This window comes from Portunus trituberculatus, chromosome 24, assembly GCF_017591435.1.
Source record: "Portunus trituberculatus isolate SZX2019 chromosome 24, ASM1759143v1, whole genome shotgun sequence".
NCBI classification, from domain to species: Eukaryota; Metazoa; Arthropoda; class Malacostraca; order Decapoda; family Portunidae; genus Portunus; species Portunus trituberculatus.
Genome location: NC_059278.1, coordinates 6,125,576 through 6,150,449, shown reverse-complemented (window position 1 = coordinate 6,150,449; position 24,874 = coordinate 6,125,576). Strand labels below are relative to the sequence as shown.

The following is a 24,874-nucleotide window of genomic DNA, read 5'->3' as shown; positions in this document are numbered from 1 at the left end:
TCTAATCTTTCCTTCCTTCCTCCTGTATTTTTATCTAATCCTTTCCTTTTCTTCATGCTTATCTAACCTTGAACTTAAATTAATCTAACGCTCTTAACTGCAATAGCTTCAGTTTGTGTTTCGTTATCGCCACTCGATACAGTTTGACACATCTAAGGAAAGAATGTCCAGAGGGAAGAGCTTAGAGCAGTAGGTATATGTCAAGATAGGAATGTATCAGAGGGGAAAATGAGGGATGATGTCAGAGGGGGAACAAATCAGGAAGGAAAGAAATGTGAAGAAGGAAATGTGTTAAGAGATGTCAACTTTTTCGCTCTGATAAGTAATTATTCACAGCATCATGAACAATAAACGGAGTTTTATAAGCTTTTAAAGAAAGGTAAGGCATAAAACAAGAGTAGATTTTGCAGTTTCCAGCCAGTACAATGTTTGCAAGTGGTTATCGAACAAAAAAAAAAATGTGTGATTATGTGATTAGTGATTAAAGATAAAAAAATTGTGTTCACCGGGGAGAAAAAATGAAAGGAAACTTATTTGTAAAAATATGTCACATGGAAAAATGTCCGTGGGCAGATTTTTAAGGGAGAAATGTATCCATGCGGGGAAAAAGAAATCTCCTAGGGTGAAATTGTCACGGGGAAACATGTTAAAGAAAGAAATATGCAGAGAAAAATATGTTAGGGAATGTATAGCAGTATGCATATATCCTGCTCTCTCTCTCTCTCTCTCTCTCTCTCTCTCTCTCTCTCTCTCTCTCTCTCTCTCTCTCTCTCTCTCTCTCTCTCTCTCTCTCTCTGTGTGTGTGTGTGTTAAATGAACGTCCACACGTTATTTTCCTCCTTTCCACGTATATGTCACGGGTGTTAATTGGCCTAATGGTTACCTGAGAGCCCGCAGCGAGGCACCACTGCATGGTCTCCGCGGCAACCCCAAAAGTTAATTGGTCCCGACAGTGCCCTGGTAATAAGGCAGATAATATCCCTTCTGTAAAAGTTCTTATTATTTCCGTCTCCTCTCCACCTAACCCAGCCTCTCTCCTGTCTCTTCCCTCGTCATGTTTCTTTGCGTGTTTTCCTCCTGCACTACCTACCTGGAACTTCTTGCTTCCTTTTGTTTCCTTCTGCCTCACTGTCGCATGCTGTTGTTGCCGCCGTTGCTTCTTCCACTTCTCTTTTTCCTCTATTTCTCATTTTTCGTTTTTTTTTTTTTGCAGTTATATATTACCACTACTTGTTTCTATTCTTTCTTTTCCCTTTCATTCCTTCTGCTTTTCCTCTTATTTCCAACACCTCATTTTCTTTCTCTTCGCTCTATTTCTCTTTTCCTTTTTCCTCGCGATTGCAGTTCTTCATTGCCACTACATCCTCTTCTTTTTTTCCTTAGCTCTACTCATCCTTCTCTTCTTCTTCATCCTCTCTCCGTTTATGATTCCCCAATACTGTACATATTCCTGCATTTTTCATCTTGTCTCATTTTTTTTTTTTTTTCATCTTCACAATTTCAACTATTCCAACTAAGTATGACTTATCTCCTCCTCCTCCTCCTCCTCCTCCTCCTCCTCTTCCACGTACTAGCAGTGATTGCCGGTGTGAGCTGCTTGTCGGTCATCAAAGCGTCCCGTTGATGACAGAAGCGTTTAGATCATCTTTCCTCCTCCTCCTCCTCCTAATTTTCCTCTTCTTCCTCCTCCTCCTCCTCATTTTCCTCTTCTTCCTCCTCCTCCTCCTCATTTTCCTCTTCTTCCTCCTCCTCCTCCTCCTCCTCCTCCTCCTCCTCCTCCTCCTCCTCCTCCTCCTCCTCCTCCTCGGTGTGAGTTCGTCGTTCTTCTCTGTATCGTCGGTATCGCACACACACGTCACCGCCAAGCTGCAGCGCCGCCGGGAAGACGCCTCGTCGGGAGCAACTGACCGCAGGGGAAAGGGTACGCCAAGACAGTTTTGTATTTTCACTTATTTGTTTACACGTTGCAGTTCACTCACATGTGTTTTCTGTCTTAGTTAAAATTTTTGTCATTCTCATTTTTAATTGTTTTACTTGCAGTTTGTGATTTCCTTTTTTGTAATATATATATTTTTTTAATGTTTTTCCTTGAGTTTAATTTTGATTTCCGTATCTAGTTAATTTCTTGTTTTGTTCACGTTTGGAGTTTATGTAATGTAACTTGAACAGGAAGGATGAACAGCACTTTTGTTGGTAATCTTATATATTTTCTAATTTATTTTCTTTTATCCTTTTATTTTGTATTCTAACTCTTGTAGCATTGAAACTTTTCCTATGAGTTTGCGTAAGATTCTTTTTCCTCCTCTCTCTCTCTCTCTCTCTCTCTCTCTCTCTCTCTCTCTCTCTCTCTCTCTCTCTCTCTCTCTCTCTCTCTCTCTCTCTCTCACGCTTATTCTTTTCATTTCAGATTTGTTTCATAGCTTCTTTCAACTTCACGACATCTGCATTGAAAGTTGAAATAGTATTACGATTTCTTTACGCTTGTATCCCCACGAAGGAGTGTAATGTTGAAACTCTCTCGTGAATTTCGCAAACTACATTATATTTTTGCCCAACTCGCTCAGAAATTTCTCGTTAAAATTCCCAAAGTTAAGACTTCTCGCTGTTGTATCTGTGTGTGTATTACTGAAGCGTGACATTGTGATTATGTTCCCGGTGTTGTTTTCCTTCTTCCTTCGTCCTCATCATTTTAGTCAAGAATTTTTCACGATGAAGGAAGAACGAGTGAGGTTATTATGCCGCTTTTATTCGCCTTTATTTTCTCCTCTTGATGCTTTCGACGAGTTGATTGCGAGTGTGTTCCAAGTTTCTCTTTGCTTTTGTTGATGTTGCTTCGTTTTTTCTTCCGTGACTTCCTTCTTCCTGGTGGTGTGTTTGATTAATTATGCTGTAGTGGTGTGTTTTGTTTATATGTTTATTCGTGATTATGTTAATAGTTGGTTTTGGTTTTATTTTTCTTTGTGTTGACTTTTATGTTCATGGTGCGTTATATTTATTTATGTGTTTGTTTATTTATATATTCTTTACGATTCTGCTTTGATGTTCGATTTTCTGGATAGTAATGTGTTCTGCTAATATCACCACCACCACCACCACCACCACTATCAGTAGCAGAATCTCTGTGATGTCCTCATACACCACCACCACCATCACTACATAGAGGTCATGGATAGTTACCAGTACAGCCACCTCTTCCTGCAGCCATTAAGTTCCCGCCACGCCTTCCTTCCTATCCCTTCCGCCACCACCACCACCATTAACATTACCCGCAGCTTTATTATTCCTCACATTAGCCTCATCTTTACTGCAGCACTTTATTACCAAGGAAAGGACGACCACCACGGCTCCCTGCGGTCATATGATAAAGTACATGCTATAACATCACCCCAAAAAGAGATTACCATACGCTACAAAAAATTAAAATAAGGTAAATGACTGAAAATTGTAAGAGAAGGATACATGTTTAAGCAGGAAATGGGGTAAACGAGGGACCGACTATGTTTAGAACTACTAGAAAGGGAAATGCAATACTAAACACTGCAGCAAATAATGTCAGGAATTTGGTCGCCCGGGTCACAGAAAACGAGTGTCTTTTCGCAGGTTTAGGTGAGTGTCCCCTTGCCGGTAGTGGTGGTGGTGGTGGTGGTGATGGTGGTGGTGGTCAGGGTTCTTTTCCTTGGCTTGGTACCCTGTTTTCTTCCTTCCGCATTTCCTCTTTCTTGTTTATTTTTTTATTTTTTCCGTTTCTTCTTTGTTTCTCCCTTCTTCTAGCTGTTATAATTAGATCGTTTGAGTGTTGTTGTTACTGTTGTTGTTGTTGCTATAGTGGTGATGGTGATAGTTGTGGTGGAGGAGGACTACACCATGTCCACCATAGATAAACAATAAAGACAACGACAAAAATAAACACTAGAAAATAAGATAAAAAAAAGAATGGAAATAGAAAAAATAAACGAACATAAACATACAAATAGCTACACATTCTAATACGTCAAAGATTGCAATGTGTGTGTGGGCGAGTGGGGGCTTTGGAAGGGGGAGAGGGCGTTAAGGGGCGTTAAAAGAAGGGGAGGCGAGACGTGGCGGAGGGGAAGGTAAGGAGTAATGGTGAAAATGAAGGTGGGAAGTGGGATAGAAAATAAATGGAATGTTGGGTGGACGAAGTAAGTGAAAGGTGAAAGGCGAGAGAGAGAGAGAGAGAGAGAGAGAGAGAGAGAGAGAGAGAGAGAGAGAGAGAGAGAGAGAGAGAGAGTTTTTTATTTCCAAGACCTTACATAATTAGCATCATAAACATCAATAATATAGTCTAGTCTCCCGAGCTCTTAATGGCTTCTCAGTAGACATGTTGCGTATCACAAGAGTAATATCAACGATACACACAGAGATTTATCAGTCTAGCACACACACACAGATAGATAGATAGATAGATAGATAGATAGATAGATAGAGAGAGAGAGAGAGAGAGAGAGAGAGAGAGAGAGAGAGAGAGAGAGAGAGAGAGAGAGAGAGAGAGAGAGAGAGAGACCGATGCATACCTGTACATTTCCCATTATGCTCCAATACCTCTCACCTGTAATCCTTCTTCTCTTTCACGCAGGACAGGTAAATCCACCCTTTAATGCCCAGTAATTACTGTATACGTGGCGCGAATGGTGATCTATGTTACCTTCAAGGAATAATGTTATGCTCCACCTTTATGTAGCTTTATTTATTTATATATGTTTATTTAGTTTATTTATTGTCGTGCTTTTCTCTTTCTCTCTCTCTCTCTCTCTCTCTCTCTCTCTCTCTCTCTCTCTCTCTCTCTCTCTCTCTCTCTCTCTCTCTCTCTCTCTCTCTCTCACATTCCATATAAATCTATTCATATATATTCCTTCGTTTTTTTTTTTTTTTCATTTTTTAATATTCAGTAAAGATTCTCGGCAGCTTCACAAAATGAGAGATGAACGAAGAAAGAAAGAAAGAGAAAAAAGAAAAGAAAAGTTCGCTCATTACACCGTTCCCAAGAAAGATAATTCATAGTTGAGCATTCCGTGAAGTTGTCCAATTTAGTTTCAGAAATGTCTTGTTACCCGCGGCGCCTTTTCAGAATTGCGTCACACACTGATAAAGCCAGTCAGCTGTAAGGGTCGTAATAAACGTGAGGTATTTTCTGTCCACATTTTACTCTTTCTTTTTTTTCCTGTGCGTCTTTGAGATCTGAGGGATGTGACAGGAATGGATGTTAATTTTATTTGATGCGTACTTCTTGGTAGTTTCTTCTTTTCTTCTATGTTTTTTTCACTGCACTGTAGTTTCGTGTGTGGTTCAGCATTGAGATGTGATGAATGTAGCAGTAATGTGTATTTTTCTGCCGTATAATTATGTGCTGATTTTGGTAGAGTAATTTTCTTTTGTTTTTTTCAGCATTGAAATGTGATGAATGTGGCAATAATGTGTGTTTTTTCTTACACATTTTGAGGTGTTGTGGGTTAATTCTTATATTATCTTTTTTTTCCGGTTCTTTGTCTAAGATTATCCAGAACATTATGAGAGAGATGGCCAAATTCCTGCGATAAGTTACCATTGATCTTCAGTATTACATCAAGGAACGCTGCTGGACGACCCATTTGCAACCAGCGTAACTTTTTGTGTATGTAATTAAACCTAGCCTTACCTAGCATCCATATTTAGTCTAACATAGTCTAACAAAACCTAATGTAACCTTAAGTAATGTAAATTTTCCCTAACTTATCCTTAATCAAGCAAAACACTCCCAACCTAACGTAACACCTAACCATTCCAGCCCAATGCAGCGCAGAAGAGCAGTTAGCGTGAAATTAGCGGTAGAATATAGCAAGAGATATAACACGTGTCAGAAGCATCTCACTCTTAACAAACCATTCCCCCTCATGCCAGACAGTTTGTATTGCAAGGGTAATTTCCTGCACCCTGAAATACGGAAGGGCATCATATTGGGGGGCGAAATAGTGTGCTGTGTTGTAGATCAAAGCGGAATGGTCGTGTTTGCTCCGTATTTCACCCACGGAATCATCTCTACCCCGATTTCCATTGACGACGTTTTCAGCCTGATGGAAAGCCAGACAACAAAGTAGTTCTCGTAAACACACACACACACACACACACACACACACACACACACACACACACACACACACACACACACACACACACACACACACACACTGCTGGCTCTCTGTTTACACTGCAGACCCATGAACAAGACACCATAAGCCAGTATAGCGTATATATGCTCCGGCTAAATCACACAAACACACACACACACACACACACACACACACACACACACACACACACACACACACACACACACACACACACACACACACACACATCAGTAACATTTCATTTCATAATTTTTTTTTTTTATTTATCGTATTGTTGTTGTGTGCTTTTGAGATTAATTGAAGCCTTTTTCTGCGACTTACAATAAATCACTGTATTAATAACAAACAAATAATATGTTTTTAACCATCTGCAAGAAAAAAAGAGGATAAATAAAAACAGGATTTTGCCATTTCTAACCAGTTCAATGTTTAGATGTGACTGTAGAACAAGAAAAAAAAAAAAGATGCCTCAAAGTTGAGTAATTAAGAACACAGGTGTCAAATTGGAATGAAAGAGTTGAGAAGCTCAATCAAATAAAAGAAATCAACATAGCATCACCACAGCACTCCACCTTTACGTCCACAGCCGCAGGAGAACAAAACCACGCATCCAAACTACCAACCCTCCCAAACCTTCCCTCCAAGCTTGTATTTACCGACCCGCATAGAGTAAATACGAGGCAAACAGTGAGGGAGATCAATATACAACCCCTCCCCGCTCACCCCTAACAGCCATAAAAAAAATAGGAGTCGTAGATGAGTGGAAGGATGAGTCAAATGATTACTGGAATAGCAGGTGAATCATAAAGGTGTAGTGGATGAGTTAAGGTGCGCTGCGTGCCTTCATTAACGCTGGCTTGTATTAGCAGGAGTGAGATAATAAGACTAATCCGATGCTCATGTTCGAAAGAGAGAGAGAGAGAGAGAGAGAGAGAGAGAGAGAGAGAGAGAGAGAGAGAGAGAATTAGTATGATATTACAAACCACACAAATTCTGCCGCCCGAACTAGACAGTTCTGAACGTAATTCTATAAGGGAAGTGACATTAGCCACCCAGAGAGAGAGAGAGAGAGAGAGAGAGAGAGGGAAGGTGGAGAATAGGTGGTTTATAACTTCACATATAATCAGATAAGCAAATAATCTGGCAAAAAAAAAAAAAAAAAGTAATCCTGAAGTTAAGTAGATAAAATTCCTCCTCCTCCTCCTCCTCCTCCTCCTCCTCCTCCTCCTCCTCCTCCTCCTCCTCCTCCTCCTCCTCCTCCTCCTCCTCCTCCTCGATACGGTTAGGTTTAGTGTCGTATCTCCCTTTAACGCAGCGAGTGAGAAGTCTGTGGAGCCGCGAAGGACTGGCAAGGGAAAGGTTGTATCCTGCATTGACGGAAGGAAGGAAGGAAGGAAGGAAGGAAGGAAGGAAGGAAGGAAGGAAGGAAGGCAGGGATGGAAGGAGGAAGAGTGTTAGGGCTAGAAGTAATACGTAGGAAGGAGAAATAGAGAGAAGGAAGGAAGGAAAGGAAGAAAAATGTTGTCTGGTTTAGATTGGAGAATGGAATCTAATGGAACTGCCACAGAGAGAGAGAGAGAGAGAGAGAGAGAGAGAGAGAGAGAGAGAGAGAGAGAGTTGCAATAGCAGTATATCAGTATTATTATTATTATTATTATTAGTAGTAGTAGTAGTAGTAGTAGTAGTAGTTGTTGTTGTTGTTGTTGTTGTAGTAGTAATGATAGTAGCAGCAACAGCAGCAGCAGCAGCAGCAGTATCAGTAGTAGTCGTATTAGTAGTAGTCGTAGGAGCTTAGGGAAAGGAAAAGGAAGAAAAATAATGACGAAATTTACTCAGAGTTATGGACAAATTAGGAAGAAGAAAAAGGCGGAGAGAGAGAGAGAGAGAGAGAGAGAGAGAGAGAGAGAGAGAGAGAGAGAGAGAGAGAGAGAGAGAGAGAGAGAGAGAGAGAGAGAGAGAGAGAGAGAGAGAGAGAACAAGGAGAACAAGAAGAAGAAGAAAAAGGAGAGGAAGAGGTAGAGTGGCGGGAAAAAAGGAAGAGTAATAGGTTAGGTGGCAGGGAGTGGGAGGGCGGAGGTTAGACAGGTGAGAAAGATAGAGTACCGTTTACCTGTGTGTGGGTTAACATTACCTGGCCAAACTCGTATTTTATTCTGGGTGCGAGTGTGTCCCACGTGGCACCCCAACACGTGACTGTAATGGGAATTGATTAAGTGATTAAGAATGGGAATAGCCTGATCAAGTGTTAGGGGATGGGGAGGGTTTGAGTGTCGCTGGGAATGGGCCGATTTCATGATTAGGAATGGGAAGAGAGAGAGAGAGAGAGAGAGAGAGAGAGAGAGAGAGTAAACATGATAATCCCAATATAAAGAAACATACTGTGAAGCGTCTCTCTCTCTCTCTCTCTCTCTCTCTCTCTCTCTCTCTCTCTCTCTCTCTCTCTCTCTCTCTCTCTCTCTCTCTCTCTCTCTCTCTCTCTCTCTCTCTCTTTGTACTTTTACCCATCACTTCACTATACAGTTCACTATTCCCAGACTCTCAGACACTCTTGACTTTTTACTCCCTCACCTTCTTTCCTTCCTCCCACGTCACCTCTTTATCCTCTTCCTCATGCCACCTCACGCCCTCTCATTTATCTCTTACACACTCCTATTTCATCTCTTTCATCCTCACTTGCCCTCACACCTTCCTTCACCTCACCTATCCAAATCTACTTCTTTCCGTCTCGCAGCAAAGTGGTAAGAGAGTGTAGGAACGGCTCACCAACAGGCAACATTTCCTCTTAATATTCCCTCCAGGTGTATTTTTCAACATCAAAAGCTCCTCCCATTCTCTCCCAAGGCCTGAGGGGAGTAGCAATGTGTAGGTAGGGCGATGTTGGTGAAGAATTAATACTCGTCGGTGAGAGAGGAAGGTCGAGAGAGCAGGAGGACGTGAAGGATGGAAGAGATTGGATGAAATAGAAGGGCAAGTGAATGTGTGTTTGTGTGTGTGAGAGAGAGAGAGAGAGAGAGAGAGAGAGAGAGAGAGAGAGAGAGAGAGAGAGAGAGAGAGAGAGAGAGAGAGAGAGAGAGAGAGAGAGAGAGAGAGAGAGAGAGAGAGAGAGAGAGAGAGAGGAGTATGTAAAGAAAGATAAATGGAGAGAGAGAGACTGGAGGAAGTATGAGGAAAAGTATTGAGAGAGAGAGAGAGAGAGAGAGAGAGAGAGAGAGAGAGAGAGAGAGAGAGACAGAGAAACTGTCATATTTATCTCCTCTATCACGTTTACTCGGTCACTCGCTTTAAAAATTTACTAACAAAGTATAAAACTGATTTAACGTCACTTTTGGATTCTTGGTGATTAATTCCTCCTCCTCCTCCTCCTCCTCCTCCTCCTCCTCCTCCTCCTCCTCCTCCTCCTCCTCCTCCTCCTCCTCCTCCTCCTCCTCCTCCTTTTTCTTTGTTAAAGTAGTTGTAGTAACATTAGGTATAGTAGTAGTAGTTGTTGTTGTTGCTGTTATTGTTGTTATTAGTGGTGATGTAATAGCTATGACTGACTAATTACGATTATGACTCTAGGTCCTTCCTCTCTATTTTTTTTTTGCGTCTCTTTCTTGCGTTTTTGTCTAGACTGTCTATAAGTATATCTCCTTCCTTGCCTCATTTCACTTCCTTGTACATACATCCTGTCTTTTCACCTTTAACGTCAAAAATCACCGCCTTTTTCCTCGTCTTTCCTCGTCTTTCTAACTTCTATCTCCGTGTTTCCTCCCATCCTCTCTCCATCCTACATCTCTTTCCCTTCCTTTTCCCTCAATATTTTCCTTCCTGTTTTCCCTCCCATCTACACTGGACCACGCAACACTGTCCCTCTTACTCGTACATGCGTTTCCTGAATTTCGGAACCACTATACCAGATTCTCTCTCTCTCTCTCTCTCTCTCTCTCTCTCTCTCTCTCTCTCTCTCTCTCTCTCTCTCTCTCTCTCTCTCTCTCTGGTAGCTAATGCCTCCAGTTTCCCCACAGGGTCTCCAATTTGCGTTTCCATTTCCCGCCGTCAAAAAAAAAAAAAAAAAAAAAAAAAAGAGGGCGAGGCGAAAAATCCACCATGGAAATCCTGTAGAGTAGTTAAAACCCGCACGGAACGTATTAACCCATTGCCCAAGTAAAAAAGAATGAAATATACGTGTATAGAAAATCTGAACAGCACTTCGCATTCACTGGCAGAGGTGAAACAGAGAGTAAGAGTTTATACATCTTTTTTACATCAAGGCAAGGAAATATTTAGTAATGTGAAGAAATTGTGTGCAGCAGATTGAAAAAAATAAATAAGCTTGCACACCTTTCATGTGAGAGAGAGAGAGAGAGAGAGAGAGAGAGAGAGAGAGAGAGAGAGAGAGAGAGAGAGAGAGAGTTTTGGCTGGAACGAATAGATATTTCCAGGGAACAGGGTTGAAAAGAGGAGAGACTGAGGATGGAATGAAGCGGGTTTTATTAAAATTATTACTTATTCTGACACACACACACACACACACACACACACACACACACACACACACACACACACACACACACACACACACACACACACACACAGTGTGAGTGTGCGTGCGTGCGTGCGTGAGTGCATGGGTGTGTGTGGTTCCCTTTTTAACACACGGAAATCTCTAATGAGAAGGTGTTGGTATAAACAGAAATGCATGAAAATCAATAGTATTAGATTGTAGTTGTTAGAGACGGGGAGAAAAATATTACATCACGGGAAGCACATCCTTCCGCTCACTGCCTCATGCAATCTCCATTCAGCCTCAGGCAGTCCCTCCGTCTAATCCAACCTCAATTAATTCTCCATCCATCATCATTCATACTTAACCGTTCCCAATCCACTCCCTATTCAACATTTCTCAGGCTAGCCAATTATCACCTAACTGCTGGCTGGGCCCTGGTCAGCCGCTAGTCTCTTCCAGTACCAGCCTTTCCTCAGTGTTTGTCTGCGTCTTGCGTCATCTTTTCAAGTCTATCATTGACAAACTTGTTTCATCAAAGCACGTTTGTAAAAGAAGTAACTTACATCACAGTACCTATAAAAAAGAGCACTTCCTCTCTACTGGAAAACAATATTAAGTTGATTACAACCGTTATCTTGATGAATTAAAAAAACAAAAACACAAACCATAATCACACATAATAGTATGTAATTAAACGTGTCATTTCTGAAATGTAATGAAAAGTATAAAATATGCTGTCTATTTCATAATTATTATATTTATTAAAGGAATTAGATATTATTTTAGTAAATGTAAGTACAATCAGGCACATAGCGAGCGTAGAGTTCGTTAATGTAAGTAATGAAGTACGTAAGTACCAACACTCACTCCAAAACACTCCCACAATACAGCTGTAATGACACCACCACACCAGCTGTTATGTAACACGTCACACCACCACCACCACTACCAATTGTATCAAAGCTGCCTCTGTTGCTACTACTGCTGTCGCCCCACCTTCTCTCTCTCTCTCTCTCTCTCTCTCTCTCTCTCTCTCTCTCTCTCTCTCTCTCTCTCTCTCTCTCTCTCTCTCTCTCTCTCTCTCTCTCTTTAAAATCAGTAAAACATGAGCAAGTAAACAATTATTATATCAGTTAATGTCCATCATAAAATGAATAGCAATTTCTACTAACAATAAAGTTTTTCAGTGAGAAATTTTACATCATTTACATGTTTGCCGTAAGAATTTTGCTCTCAGTTGATTGAATGTATTTGAAAAAAAATGTGTTATTAATGAAAAGTATTTATTCTAGAGTTATGTATGAATAGGCAGTTCTCCACACTGTCCTTGCTATGTATGTTAGGTCAGATATGTTATGTTAGAAGCACTCATGTTAGGTCTGCTCGAATCTGAAGTGGCCATAGACTAGGTTGGTTTTATAGTTGGAGTGTCCGTATGGTAGGTTAGGTTATGATAGGTGTGACCGTGGACTAGTGAAGTTATTACGCCTTACCGTTACTTTGGTTCTACTTTGGGTTCATAGCGTAACATCTTTTTATCATTCTTATTGTTTGTTTAGAGAAATAACTGTATGACCGCATTTTTTTCCGTTTTACCTGTTGTTATTATGTATTTCTAGTTGATTTTGCACATTGTCAATAACACCGTCCCGCCATACTCGTTGAAAGTCGCAGGTCATGTCTGGTTGTGTTGCGCTTTGCTGACCTTAACTGGGAGCGTCGCGTGAACCCAAACACACAGGTAAAGAACAGCGAAGTCAATGACCTGTTAAAAAAAGAAATAAAGGAGTACTAGATAATAAAAAGTGAATAAATAAATAAAAACGAGAGGAAGAAGCTCGAATAAGTTGATGCGGAAAAGAGGAAATGAACAGGTAACAAATGAAGCTCAGAAAGGATGATATAAAAAACAAAGTGTAAAAACGAGGATTGGTAGCAGGAAGTATCCAGCGTGACTCTTTCTTTCTCTTTCCTCACCAACTTAGAGACTGAAAGGAATTTCACGTATTCTCTCCATAAAATAAAAGTGCAGTATTATTATTATTTTTTTTACACGGAATAGTTAATGTTCTGCTTTCTCAGTTTACAATTTGCTGATGAGAATATTGGTTGTGTAATGGTTTGGTGAAATTGCTTACCTTATTCATTATATATATATATATATATATATATATATATATATATATATATATATATATATATATATATATATATATATATATATATATATATATATATATATATATATATATATATATATATATATATATATATATATATATATATATATATATATATATATATATATATATATATATATATATATATATATATATATATATATATATATATATATATATATATATATATATATATATACTGCTGCTGCTGGTTATAGTAAATTATTGTTGTTGTTGTTTTTGCTGTCACCAAGGGGAACACCCATAATATACTGAAATCATACTACGTAGATGCGCACAGTTAAGGCTTATAGCAAAAAAGCTAATGCAGCACAGCAAAAGGTCCACCGAATTACACGTTGCACTCCAGAGTAAGACCAACCGAAAAGAATTTCTCATCCTTTCATCGGACAGAAGACCGTGATCACCTTTAACTATTGGACTCTTCTCGACGAAAATGGAGACTTCATGGAGATTTCAACAACAATGACGAGGAATTTAGTAGGTTTCTTAACACTTTCTCTGCATCAATTTTTTTTTCAGTAGAAGACTTCAGCAATATCTTTACGGTGCCAGAAGTCTCGATAAAAAAAAAATTATGCCCTCAGTTGTGTCATCAGAAACGTGTCAAAATGAGTCAATAATCTTGAAGTAAGCGAGTCACACAGACCTAACTTGATCTCACCTCCTGACTGTATTGATCAGTAAATCCCTGCAGTCTATTTAAGCAATAAGAACTACAGCTACAGCACTTCTCTTTAGCACGACCATCACCACCATACACTTCGTCGTCGCCTTCGTCACCGTCACCGTCATCCAGCACAGGGAAGATTTGAGCAGCAGGAGCGTGGCAATAAAGCTAACGTTAACGAGGGGGTGAAAATGAGGCCACGACGCAGGCTACTCTTCCTCTCCCGCTGGTTCTCCCTCTTGCTCTCCCTCATCCCTGCCCCCTCTTGCCCTATCCCGAAGGAACCATAACCCTCCACCCCCTTGGTCTTAATCTCTGAGCTGTGGCAAGGCTCCCTCCTCGATCTCAGTCTTCAATCTGTCCCCTAGAAGCCTCAGAGGACTGCCCTGCCTTATTAGGTCTCTCTCTCTCTCTCTCTCTCTCTCTCTCTCTCTCTCTCTCTCTCTCTCTCTCTCTCTCTCTCTCTCTCTCTCTCTCTCTCTCTCTCTCTCTCTCTCTCTCTCTCTCTCTCTCTCTCTCTCTCTCTCTCTCTCTCTCTCTCTCTCTCTCTCTCTCTCTCTCTCTCTCTCTCTCTCTCTCTCTCTCTCTCTTTCCTATTTTAAGTTTTCTTCTTCCTCCTCCTCCTCTTCCTCCTTCCCTGGTAATTTAATTTTACTTTTATTTTCATTCCTCTTACTCGTTTCATCTTCCATTTACATTGTATATCTCACTTTTTCCCAACTTATTCATTTTGTGCTTATTTTGCATGCCTGTAACTCTTCTTCATCCTTATTGCCTCGCTAACCTCTTCAGTGTACCTTGTATCCCCCTAAGTCTTGCCAGAATCCAGTATTGTCACTATTGCCGACAACTCACTTCGATACATCTTATTAGTATCTTCTTCCTGCTCCTGGAAACCTCAGCATGTATATCTTCATTTCTGTTTTATTTATTTCATATTGCTTCAGTCACTCTTCGCCTTCATTCTCTCGTACTCCATCCTTGAATCCCTTAACCTTATGCTTCTTCTCTCCCTTCTTAACAAACTATTCATTACTATTTATTATATTTGTCTATGTACACTATAGGTCAGACTACGAAGAGACACGTTTCTTGCCAAATCTAGTAAGGAAGATATCAGATGTTACTGAAGTGCATGTTATATTGTTGAAGAGGCAATACAATAAGCCACTCCCAAATTGGTGAGCGGTCTGATGCAACGCGCCTTGGGTTATCTCTAGGGAGACTTTAGGCGCGCTGTTCTGTCTTTAGTGCTTGATGCCTCCTGCAGGGTGCATGTGTAATGGCGCTTTTATTCCTGCGTGGCGCTGCAAGAGTGTACAAACGCATTATGTTTTGTTTCTTTCTCCTTCCCTCCTTTTCTCATTTCCTGAGATAATAGCTTGTTCTTTTAAACATTCCACATTTTTTAACATCACTCGAGTGCATTATCAAAGAACTTCGTTGAAATACCACAAAATTAAGATTTTTTTGGTTGTTTCTTTTTGTTTGTAAGTACCTTAGTAAGAAGTAACGTTGTCATTTTCAAGAGATAATAGTTTGGTTTCCAATCATCATCTAGTTTTTACTTCATTCGTGTTCTTGATTATAATATTTTTCTGAAATATCTCAGGAATTTACTTTTTATCACTCATACATTAGTAAGAAATAACGTAGTGATATGTTTTTCACATCCTTTATTATTTCGAAATGATAATTTATACGCGCTGCATAGAAAGAAAGTTTTAGGGGAAGAGAGTGACGGGCAACTATTTTCAATCATCAAGGATTTAAGAAAGCATTGCTTCAGTAGCGTACACGTGTACATCACCTGTGTGTTGATGTTGAGCTTGTTTACGTGAAAATGTGTTAATGGCTGGTGATTCTCTCTCTCTCTCTCTCTCTCTCTCTCTCTCTCTCTCTCTCTCTCTCTCTCTCTCTCTCTCTCTCTCTCTCTCTCTCTCTCTCTCTCTCTCTCTCTCTCTCTCTCTCTCTCTCTCTCTCTCTCTCTCACACACACACACATTCATCCTTTACTTTAAAATTTCCATATCAACGTGTCCTGCAGGGGCATTACACTGCTCTCATCTGTTCTTCCGGGAATGTCACCGAGGGAGGTGGGTTGGGAGGAGCCTTGTTATGTTGCTATCTTGTCCCCTTCAAGTAGTTTACAATAAGCGATGAGTGGATCTTCAGGTACCTTCTTTAGAAACCAATAAACTTTGTGGTCCTTATTCGTTCCTTCTTCCTACCTCCCCTCTCCTTCAATGTTTGTCATGGATTGGATTCCTTCATATAATAGGAGTTGTTTGTGCTTTACTGTGATTTATACTTATGGGGATTGCTGAAGAGAGAGAGAGAGAGAGAGAGAGAGAGAGAGAGAGAGAGAGAGAGAGAGAGAGAGAGAGAGAGACTGACTCCTTATCACTAAGTTGAAGTCCTTGAAATAACTTGCCAAGCTGTGGTAGTAGTAAACAAGTGTCTGAGTGAGCAAGTGGAGAGTAAAAGTAGTGTAAAAGATTTGGACATCCATTATGCTTCCCAATAAAGAAATTCTAAATTGAGAAAGAAACTAAAATAAAGGAAGAAATACACTTTTTTCCAGAAAAAGGAAATTAAGACATGTAGATAATACTAGATAGCCTTAGGCATCGGTAGACATTAAACATTTCGCTACTATGTCTGAATGCAAGGAAAACCAGACAGCAATAAAAAAATTGAAATATTTGATACCGAAGTCGTAAGTGGCCTCCTCTTTCCTATAGTATTATATGTATTTTTTTTTCTATGAAATATTGAAATAGTCTTATGAGATTTCCACTGAAATATGTTCTGCAGTCTTATGACATTTCCATTGAAATAGTTCTGCAGTGAACGCGCAGAGGCTGCTGCTGCTGCTGCTGTTGCTGATGATGATTATTATTATTATTATTATTATTATTATTATTATTATTATTTATTATTATTATTATTATTATTATTATTATTATTATTATTATTATTATTATTATTATTATAATGGTGACAATAGTGGTATTAATTAAAGATACTATGATGATGATACAAATGTTAGGTAGGTAGGTAAATAGATCCTTTGCAGTGAATGAACTTCAAAAGATAAAAGTATTACCAAAAAAATTTTCTCGAGCCATCACAGTTCCATAAACTCCCACAACAGTCTAGTGTTAGTGCCAGGCATCCTAATTATAGCAGTATTAAACACAGTAATTTCTCCTCGTAATTACCTGACGATTTCTGTGTTACGACGTGCAATTCAGCTCAGTTCTGGGAATAGCGACAAAGCTTCTATCGTAAGAGGAACAGGTGTGTTATAATTAATCGAGTTTATGCCCACCATGCCACCCAGAGATGAGGCCAACAATAGCTGCAATATTTGAGTTGTTTTCGTTGTTGTTGTTGTTGTTTTGATTTTTGTTGCTCCATTTTTGTTGTTGTTTTACCCCTTGTTGTTATTGTCGTTGTTGCTGTTTGTGTAGTCCTCCTCCTCCTCCTCCTCCTCCTCCTCCTCCTCCTCCTCCTCCTCCTCCTCCTCCTCCTCCTCCTCTTATCACCTTGTTTTGCCTTTTATGCCGTCCTACTCTCTCTCTCTCTCTCTCTCTCTCTCTCTCTCTCTCTCTCTCTCTCTCTCTCTCTCTCTCTCTCTCTCTCTCTCTCTCTCTCTCTCTCTCTCTCTCTCTCTCTCTCTCTCTCTCTCTCTCTCTCTCTCTCTCTCTCTCTCCTTTCATTTTCTTCGTTATAAAATTGTGCGTTCCGTTCATTTAAATCATTTCATCACTTTTCATTCGCTAACGTTTTTCTCCTTTGATGTCTTTCCTTGCGTAACCTTTTTTGTGCTTCTCTTCATAAATTTGTTTTTCTTTTTTTTCTTTTTTTTAGCGTATTTGGCGCACTTTGGCTTCTCAACATTTTATTTATATGTCTGCCTTGCACTCTTGACTATCGTAAGAGCTCAGTAACGCTTCCCAACACACACACACACACACACACACACACACACACACACACACACACACACACACACACACACACACACACACACACACACACACACACTGCACCGCCGTCAGTTCCTGGCCAACAAACACTAACCAAGGTGATCGAGTCTAAACATTGCCCTCCTGCTAGATTCAGACACGTCTTTTGTCTGTTTACTCTTGTTCGGCTCTCCACCACCTGGGTAATTGACCCCTACTCTTATCTGGGTCAAGTGTTTCGACGACAGATGATTAGCGTGTTCTCATCATATTTGGTTCAAGCATCGACTTTATAATTTTTGCTCTAAGAAATGTCAATTATATATTTTATTTTTATTTATTTATTTATTTATTTTTTTTATTTATTTATTTATTTTTTTTACTTAAGAAACGTCGTCTATATTGTTTGCACTCAGAAAAGTCGACTGCATTTATTGCACTTACAAACGTCTAGTATATTCTTTGAACTCAATAATAATGGCTATATATTTCTTTCTTTTTTACTTTTCTTTTTCTTTTTTTTTTATTTTTTTTTTTTTTTCTGAGAAACGAAACTTCAAAAGCGTCAGATTTTTTTTTTTTCTGGCAGGTGTGATTAAGGTACGTTTTGCATGCAGCGATCATCGCTGGTAGACCATTTTGCATGCAGCGATGGCGTTAGTGTTTGTGCGACTATTGAGGAGAGAGCATCACGTGGCGTGAGTGAAAATGGCTTTGAGTAAAAATAGAAGGCTTTTGATTAAATATCTTTTAGTTGCAGAGATTGAAGACGAAGAACTAATATTCGAAATGTATGGAAGGAAAAGGGCTAAGACACATGTTATGTTTGAATTGAGGAGTGAAGAGGGAATGTATAAGAAATTGATTGTAAACCACCTGCGTGAAGACCCCAAGAAGTTTGCAGAGTTTTTCCGACTTTCTTTAGAACAGTTTGACTTCCTGGTTGAATTGATAAAAGACGACATGTCCAAGAAGTCTTGGGACGTAAAACTTTACCCAATATCGCCTGAAGAGAAACTTGCCATAACATTGAGGTAAGTACGTAATTCTATTTTTTGCAGCTTATTTATTTTGACTTTGAAGAGTTTTAATGAAAGGTATTGAATTGTATCTAGGATCAGTAATTGAAGAGTTTTAATGAAAGGTATTGAATTGTATTTAGGATGAGTAATTGAAGAGTTTTAATGAAAGGTATTGAATTGTATTTAGGATCAGTAATTACCAAGTGATATTGAACACATTTATTGAAATAGAAGAGCCATGATGACACGCACCCTCCACAAATAATCGCTAGCGACTGCGATTATATTCACCCCCTAGCCTATTTGGAGCCAGCGATGATCGCTCGCGACTGTAGCGATGATCGCTCGTTGCAAAACAGCCCCATAGGAATACATGTAATAAGTGGTCCGCGATGATCGCTGGGCGATCATCGCAACGATCGCTGCATGCAAAACGTACCTTTAGCGTGTCATAAACAGCTCTCTTCGTGTCGGAGCGAAGGAAAGAATGAAGGAAGGAAGGTCGTGTACTATTTTTCCTTCTAGGTAGATTTTCTCTCCCATTAAAATTTTACCGTGAGATTTCCATATTAAGTACTGTATAGTTAGAAAAAGATGAAGTTGATCATTAGCTCGTACTCAGGAATTCATTTTATTGTTATCATCATTATTATTATTATTATTATTATTATTATTATTATTATTATTGTTGTTGTTGTTGTTGTTGTTATTATTATCATTATTATTATTATCATCATTATTTTTATTACCATTATTATTCTCATTCTTATTATTTTGTACTATTTTTTTTCCATGAAAGAATCTTAGTGAGTGGACTTAACCTGTGTTTATCTTAAAAAAGTTAAAACGTTATGCTGTTATTCATTGAAAGAAAAAAAGAAAGAAGAAACATTTGAAATTAACAAATAAATAAATTCGAAAGTAAAATAGAATGAAGTAAATGATAAGAAAATAAAGAATAGAAATAAAAGATAACAATTATTATACTAACAGTGATAATGAGAAAAGAGAAAACAATTAAGGTTTTGTTAGAGAGCTTATCAAGGCGGCAGCAGCAGAGGGTCGCGGTTCTCTCAGCTTGTCAGGACCCTCAGATTAAAGACTCGCCAGATAATTAATGAACTAGTCTTCCTCGACACGGATCAGTTAATAGAGCGAAGTGAATCAGAATGAGGTAACGAGCGAGGATTGTTTAAGATCTGTGTGTTCCTGGCAGTGGGTCGCATTAAGGTTGTTCCTGCCAGTGCTCAGATTCATGTTCGTATATTAAGTTACAGAGGGCGTTGATGAGCCAGCCTGAGTTTTACCTTCTATGTTTATTACATGGGAATATGTTTTCCCTGCGAAAATTACTTTGGAAATTGACTCAAAATAATACTGAAACTAATCTAACTTTACATGCAATCATCAAATCTAACTGAAGGTAACCTAACTCAAATTAACCCACTGTAACTTAATCTAACCTAACCAAATCCAACCATACCTAATATTATGCATAACTTAACCCAACCTAATATTATAATCTAACCTAACCTAACTTAAATTAACCCAACGTAACCTAACCTAAATAAATCAATCGGTTAAGGGAAATGGCAATCCAGTGGGCCTTTTTTTTTTATATTGGCCAGTTTCACCTCGTACTAAAAAAAAAAAAAATCACCAATCACCTATATAGATAACAATAATGCATACAGTTCAGCATAAAATCTTAAAATCTTACTTCATTTCTACTCTTCATATTCCATTTCACTTCCTATTTCTTCCTCGGCTGCTTCGTTTAATTTCTTTCCTTAGTTATGCTCTCCCTGCGTGCCTGGTTCGCGTTCCTTGCCATACCATTGATTCCCGAGAATATCAGGTGGGCGAAATGTTGACTATGATTTTAATACATGCATTTGCCTTTGTTCCTGATGCAGCTGGTGATGTCTGACTGGTAATTGATGATAGAAGCAGTGTGTGTGTGTGTGTGTGTGTGTGTGTGTGTGTGTGTGTGTGTGTGTGTGTGTGAGTGTGTGTGTGTGTGTTACATATATTGTTGAATACATCGTTGTTTCTATTTGCGCATGGGTATTTTTCCATCATGACTAATAAAGAGTTTCAGTTTGGGAATTGTTTTCGTGAAGCTCATAAAGTATGGCTGGCTGAATTTATTATGGTCACACACACACACACACACACACACACACACACACACACACACACACACACACACACACACACACACACACACACACACACACACACACACACACACACACACACATTCAAAAGGATTGTTTGTTTCGGATTATCAGGCTTAGTTTTATGAAAAGGATTTATTTTTCACAATAGTGCATACTGAGACTTGTCGTGTGTTGTGTGGAATGGGATTGCTACATGTTGAGTGTGTGTGTGTGTGTGTGTGTGTGTGTGTGTGTGTGTGTGTGTGTGTGTGTGTGTGTGTGTGTGTGTGTGTGTGTGTGTGTGTGTGTGTGTGTGTGTGTGTGTGTGTGTGTGTGTGTGTGTGTGTGTGTGTGTGTGTGTGTGTGTGGCTCTGTATCAATCTCCATTTGTCTGTTTGTCTCTGTCTTGTATGTCTATTGATAATCTCTCTCTCTCTCTCTCTCTCTCTCTCTCTCTCTCTCTCTCTCTCTCTCTCTCTCTCTCTCTCTCTCTCTCTCTCTCTCTCTCTCTCTCTCTCTCTCTCTCTCTCTCTCTCTCTCTCTCTCTCTCTCTCTCTCTCTCTCTCTCTCTCTCTCTCTCTCTCTCTCTCTCTCTCTCTCTCTCTCTCTCTCTCTCTCTCTCTCTCTCTCTCTCTCTCTCTCTCTCTCTCTCTCTCTCTCTCTCTCTCTCTCTCTCTCTCTCTCTCTCTCTCTCTCTCTCTCTCTCTCTCTCATAATCTATCTCTCTCCTCCACTTCTACATCCTCTTCTTCCAAACATCACCGGCCCAACACTAACACCTATCTATAGCCGTGTAGGGGATAACGCTATTTTTGTGAGTCATAGCTAGCGTGTCTCATCTCCAAGTCATCTGTGTGAAATCTTGGCTATCCCAGTGCTTGTATTAATAACTGCCATTCTAATCTCGGTCATAGGAAGAGGCAGGTGACGCGTGAGCTGGACCAGGTGTGAGGCTATTTGTTTCTCTCTCTCTCTCTCTCTCTCTCTCTCTCTCTCTCTCTCTCTCTCTCTCTCTCTCTCTCTCTCTCAAATCATTCAGTCCGTCTCTCTTTTTTTTATTTTTCTTACGTTCTTTCTCTCTTATCGTCTTTGGTAAATTCTTTTCCTTTTTCCTTCGTTCAATTATCTTTTAATCTCCATCTGGTTCCCTTTTTGTCTTCAGTCTTCTTTCGTTCTTTGTCAATTTTCTTTTCTTGTTTGTCTTCGTATTCTCTTTGTGATTACTTTCCTCGTACACTTTACTTTTTTCTGTTTTTTCTTTTATATACTCTCTTCCGATCTTTCTTTTCTTATTTTGCCTCCTTTTTTTTCCCTGGTATAGTTTCGTACCTTTCATAAATTTTCCCTCCTAAAGTCACTTGTCTTTCTTCATATCACTCTTCATGTTTCCTTAATTCCTTCTCTTTCTTGCCTTCTTTTCGTTGTTTCCTTCCTTTCTTCCCTCCCGCTCTCTCTCTCTCTCTCTCTCTCTCTCTCTCTCTCTCTCTCTCTCTCTCTCTCTCTCTCTCTCTCTCTCTCTCTCTCTCTCTCTCTCCACTCCTACGTATATTTCCACTCTTTCTTATCTTCCTCTGTACCATTACTTATCTAACTCCATTACCATCCTTCCCTCTTGCCCGTGCCTCCCTCCCCCCACCTTCTTACATACTGCTTTCCTTCTCTTCCTCGCTCCTTCTCTTTCTCCTCTTCCTTCTTCCCTACACGTGCTCCGTTCTCAGGACATGAAAAGCTCTCTTCTAACCAGCTGTCACTAAACGCATTTTGGCGGTGTCCCGTGAATGTCTTGTAAGGAAGCGAGGGGTAGGATAGAGAGAGAGAGAGAGAGAGAGAGAGAGAGAGAGAAAATAAGGGAGAAGTAAGGTTCTATTCATTTCTCATCTTTTCTCGTTTCTCTCGTTACGTTTATAGTCTCTCTCTCTCTCTCTCTCTCTCTCTCTCTCTCTCTCTCTCTCTCTCTCTCTCTCTCTCTCTCTCTCTCTCTCTCTCTCTCTCTCTCTCTTTATCGCCTTTCCGCACCTTGGCCTCGGTTCGCCTGAAGCAGAGTCAGGTAGAGTTATGATGCACTGGTCGGCTGGGCTTCGCTATGGCGCGTTACAGCCTCGTCCCTTGAAGCCTGTGGTGGGTAAGGACCTTGGCAAGCTGGCTAGATAACTACCTGACTTAATGAATGACTGGCTTAAGTATCCGTAACAAGGAAGTTGTCTCGGCATCAAAAGCTACTTAATTTTAAAGACTCGTCAATGAGGCGTAAATAACGAGTGATGGCAGAGTTATCCCATTTACTCTTTTTATGGATAACCTGACCTAATTCAAGGGAAGAAATCAATAAAGACCTTCATGTTATTTGTCCAGTAAAATTAATAAATGAAAGAATACTTAAAAGAGATGATTAATCTTTCTTGGCGTCCTGAAACTCGTAGGAAGGAAATAAAACATACAGGTAGCTATCTTAAACTAACCTAATCTAACCTAACCTATCTATATGCAAGAGAATAAATAGATAAAGACCTGCTAATTGTTTCTCCTGCAATATATATATATATATATATATATATATATATATATATATATATATATATATATATATATATATATATATATATATATATATATATATATATATATATATATATATATATATATATATATATATATATATATATGAAAAATACTTAGAAGAGGCAATTCATATCTCTTGGTGGTCTGAATCTCGTAGAAAAGAGGAAATACAGATGCAGTTAAAGAGCTCCAGAGTTCATCAGTAAAGGGAAAGAAAGAATGAATGTGCTAATTAATTCTTGCATTAGGTGGTGCATAGAATAAGTATTTTCCTTTGTTAACATTCAGAACAATAAAGTCTGCACACAGGAAGAGGAGTATAGATATTTGTTTTGTTCGTTAGTCTAGACAAATATTTCAGAAAGTTACAAAAAGGTGTTCTAGATTATGTAATAGTCAGACACATTGAGACAGAAGTGATCGATTTGCATCTCACCAATTGGGAAAATATTCATAGTGAGTACAGAAGGAACGTGACACTAAAACCATAACAGCAAGATGCAATGAAGGAAAAGAGATAGTAATAAAATCCACGTTTCCGTTTCCCCAGCCTCCACTTAGGGTTATTTTTAGTCATTTTAAAAACCATGACATTGTGTATTCATTAATTCAGCTTACAACGCTAGAGATTCATAACTCCACTGTCTGTTTTATTCATTTGGTAATCGTTCAGTTAGTGGTTGAAAGAAAGGCAGATAAAATGTACGACTAAAATGTAAATCCCCACTTTGTGTGTGTTTCACTGTTTGATCTGCTGCAGTCTCTGACGAGACAGCCGGACGTTACCCTACGGAACGAGCTCAGAGCTCATTATTTCCGATCTTCGGATAGACCTGAGACCAGGCACACAACACACACCGGGACAACAAGGTCACAACTTCTCGATTTACATCCCGTACCTACTCACTGCTAGGTGAACAGGGGCTACACGTGAAAGGAGACACACCCAAATATCTCCACCGGCCGGGTAATGTGTGTCCTCTGTGTGTGCGCTGTGTGTGTGTGTGTGTGTGTGTGTGTGTGTGTGTGTGTGTGTGTTTAGCTGCCATGCCAAGGATTCTATATAACAGGAACGCTATTCATTTCTTCACGTATGCTTGTTTCTTGCTTCACTCCTTGTCTTCATTCTCTCTCTCTCTCTCTCTCTCTCTCTCTCTCTCTCTCTCTCTCTCTCTCTCTCTCTCTCTCTCTCTCTCTCTCTCTCTCTCTCTCTCTCTCTCTCTTGTGTGTGTGTGTGTGTAATTCACCTCACCTCGGTCGCCTGCTGGTCACCCAGCCAGTCTCCCCCATTACGGAGCGAGCTCAGAGCTCATAGACCGATCTTCGGGTAGGATTGAGACCACAACACACTCCACACACCGGGAAAGCGAGGCCACAACCCCTCGAGTTACATCCTGTACCTATTTACTGCTAGGTGAACAGGGGCCACACATTAAGAGGCTTGCCCATTTGCCTCGCCGCTTACCGGGACTCGAACCCGGCACTCTCGATTGTGAGTCGAGCGTGCTAACCACTACACTACGCGGTGTGTGTGTGTGTGTGTGTGTGTGTGTGTGTGTGTGTGTGTGTGTGTGTGTGTAGTAGTAGTAGTAGTAGTAGTAGTAGTAGTAGTAGTAGTAGTTGTAGTTGTAGTAGTAGTAGTAGTAGTAGTAGTAGTAGTAGTAGTAGTTGT

At 39.7% G+C, this 24,874-nt stretch overlaps 1 protein-coding gene across 1 annotated transcript in view; it reads left to right on the top strand.

The window, feature by feature from the left end:
• The first annotated feature begins 5,504 nt into the window (after positions 1-5,504).
• The window catches only part of LOC123508099, a 55,477-nt gene continuing 36,107 nt past the window's right edge, over positions 5,505-24,874 (top strand). Inside the window, exon 1 of the mRNA XM_045261552.1 lies at positions 5,505-5,632. The gene's annotated coding sequence lies outside the window, so the exon portion shown is untranslated. The remainder of the gene's footprint in view (positions 5,633-24,874) is intronic.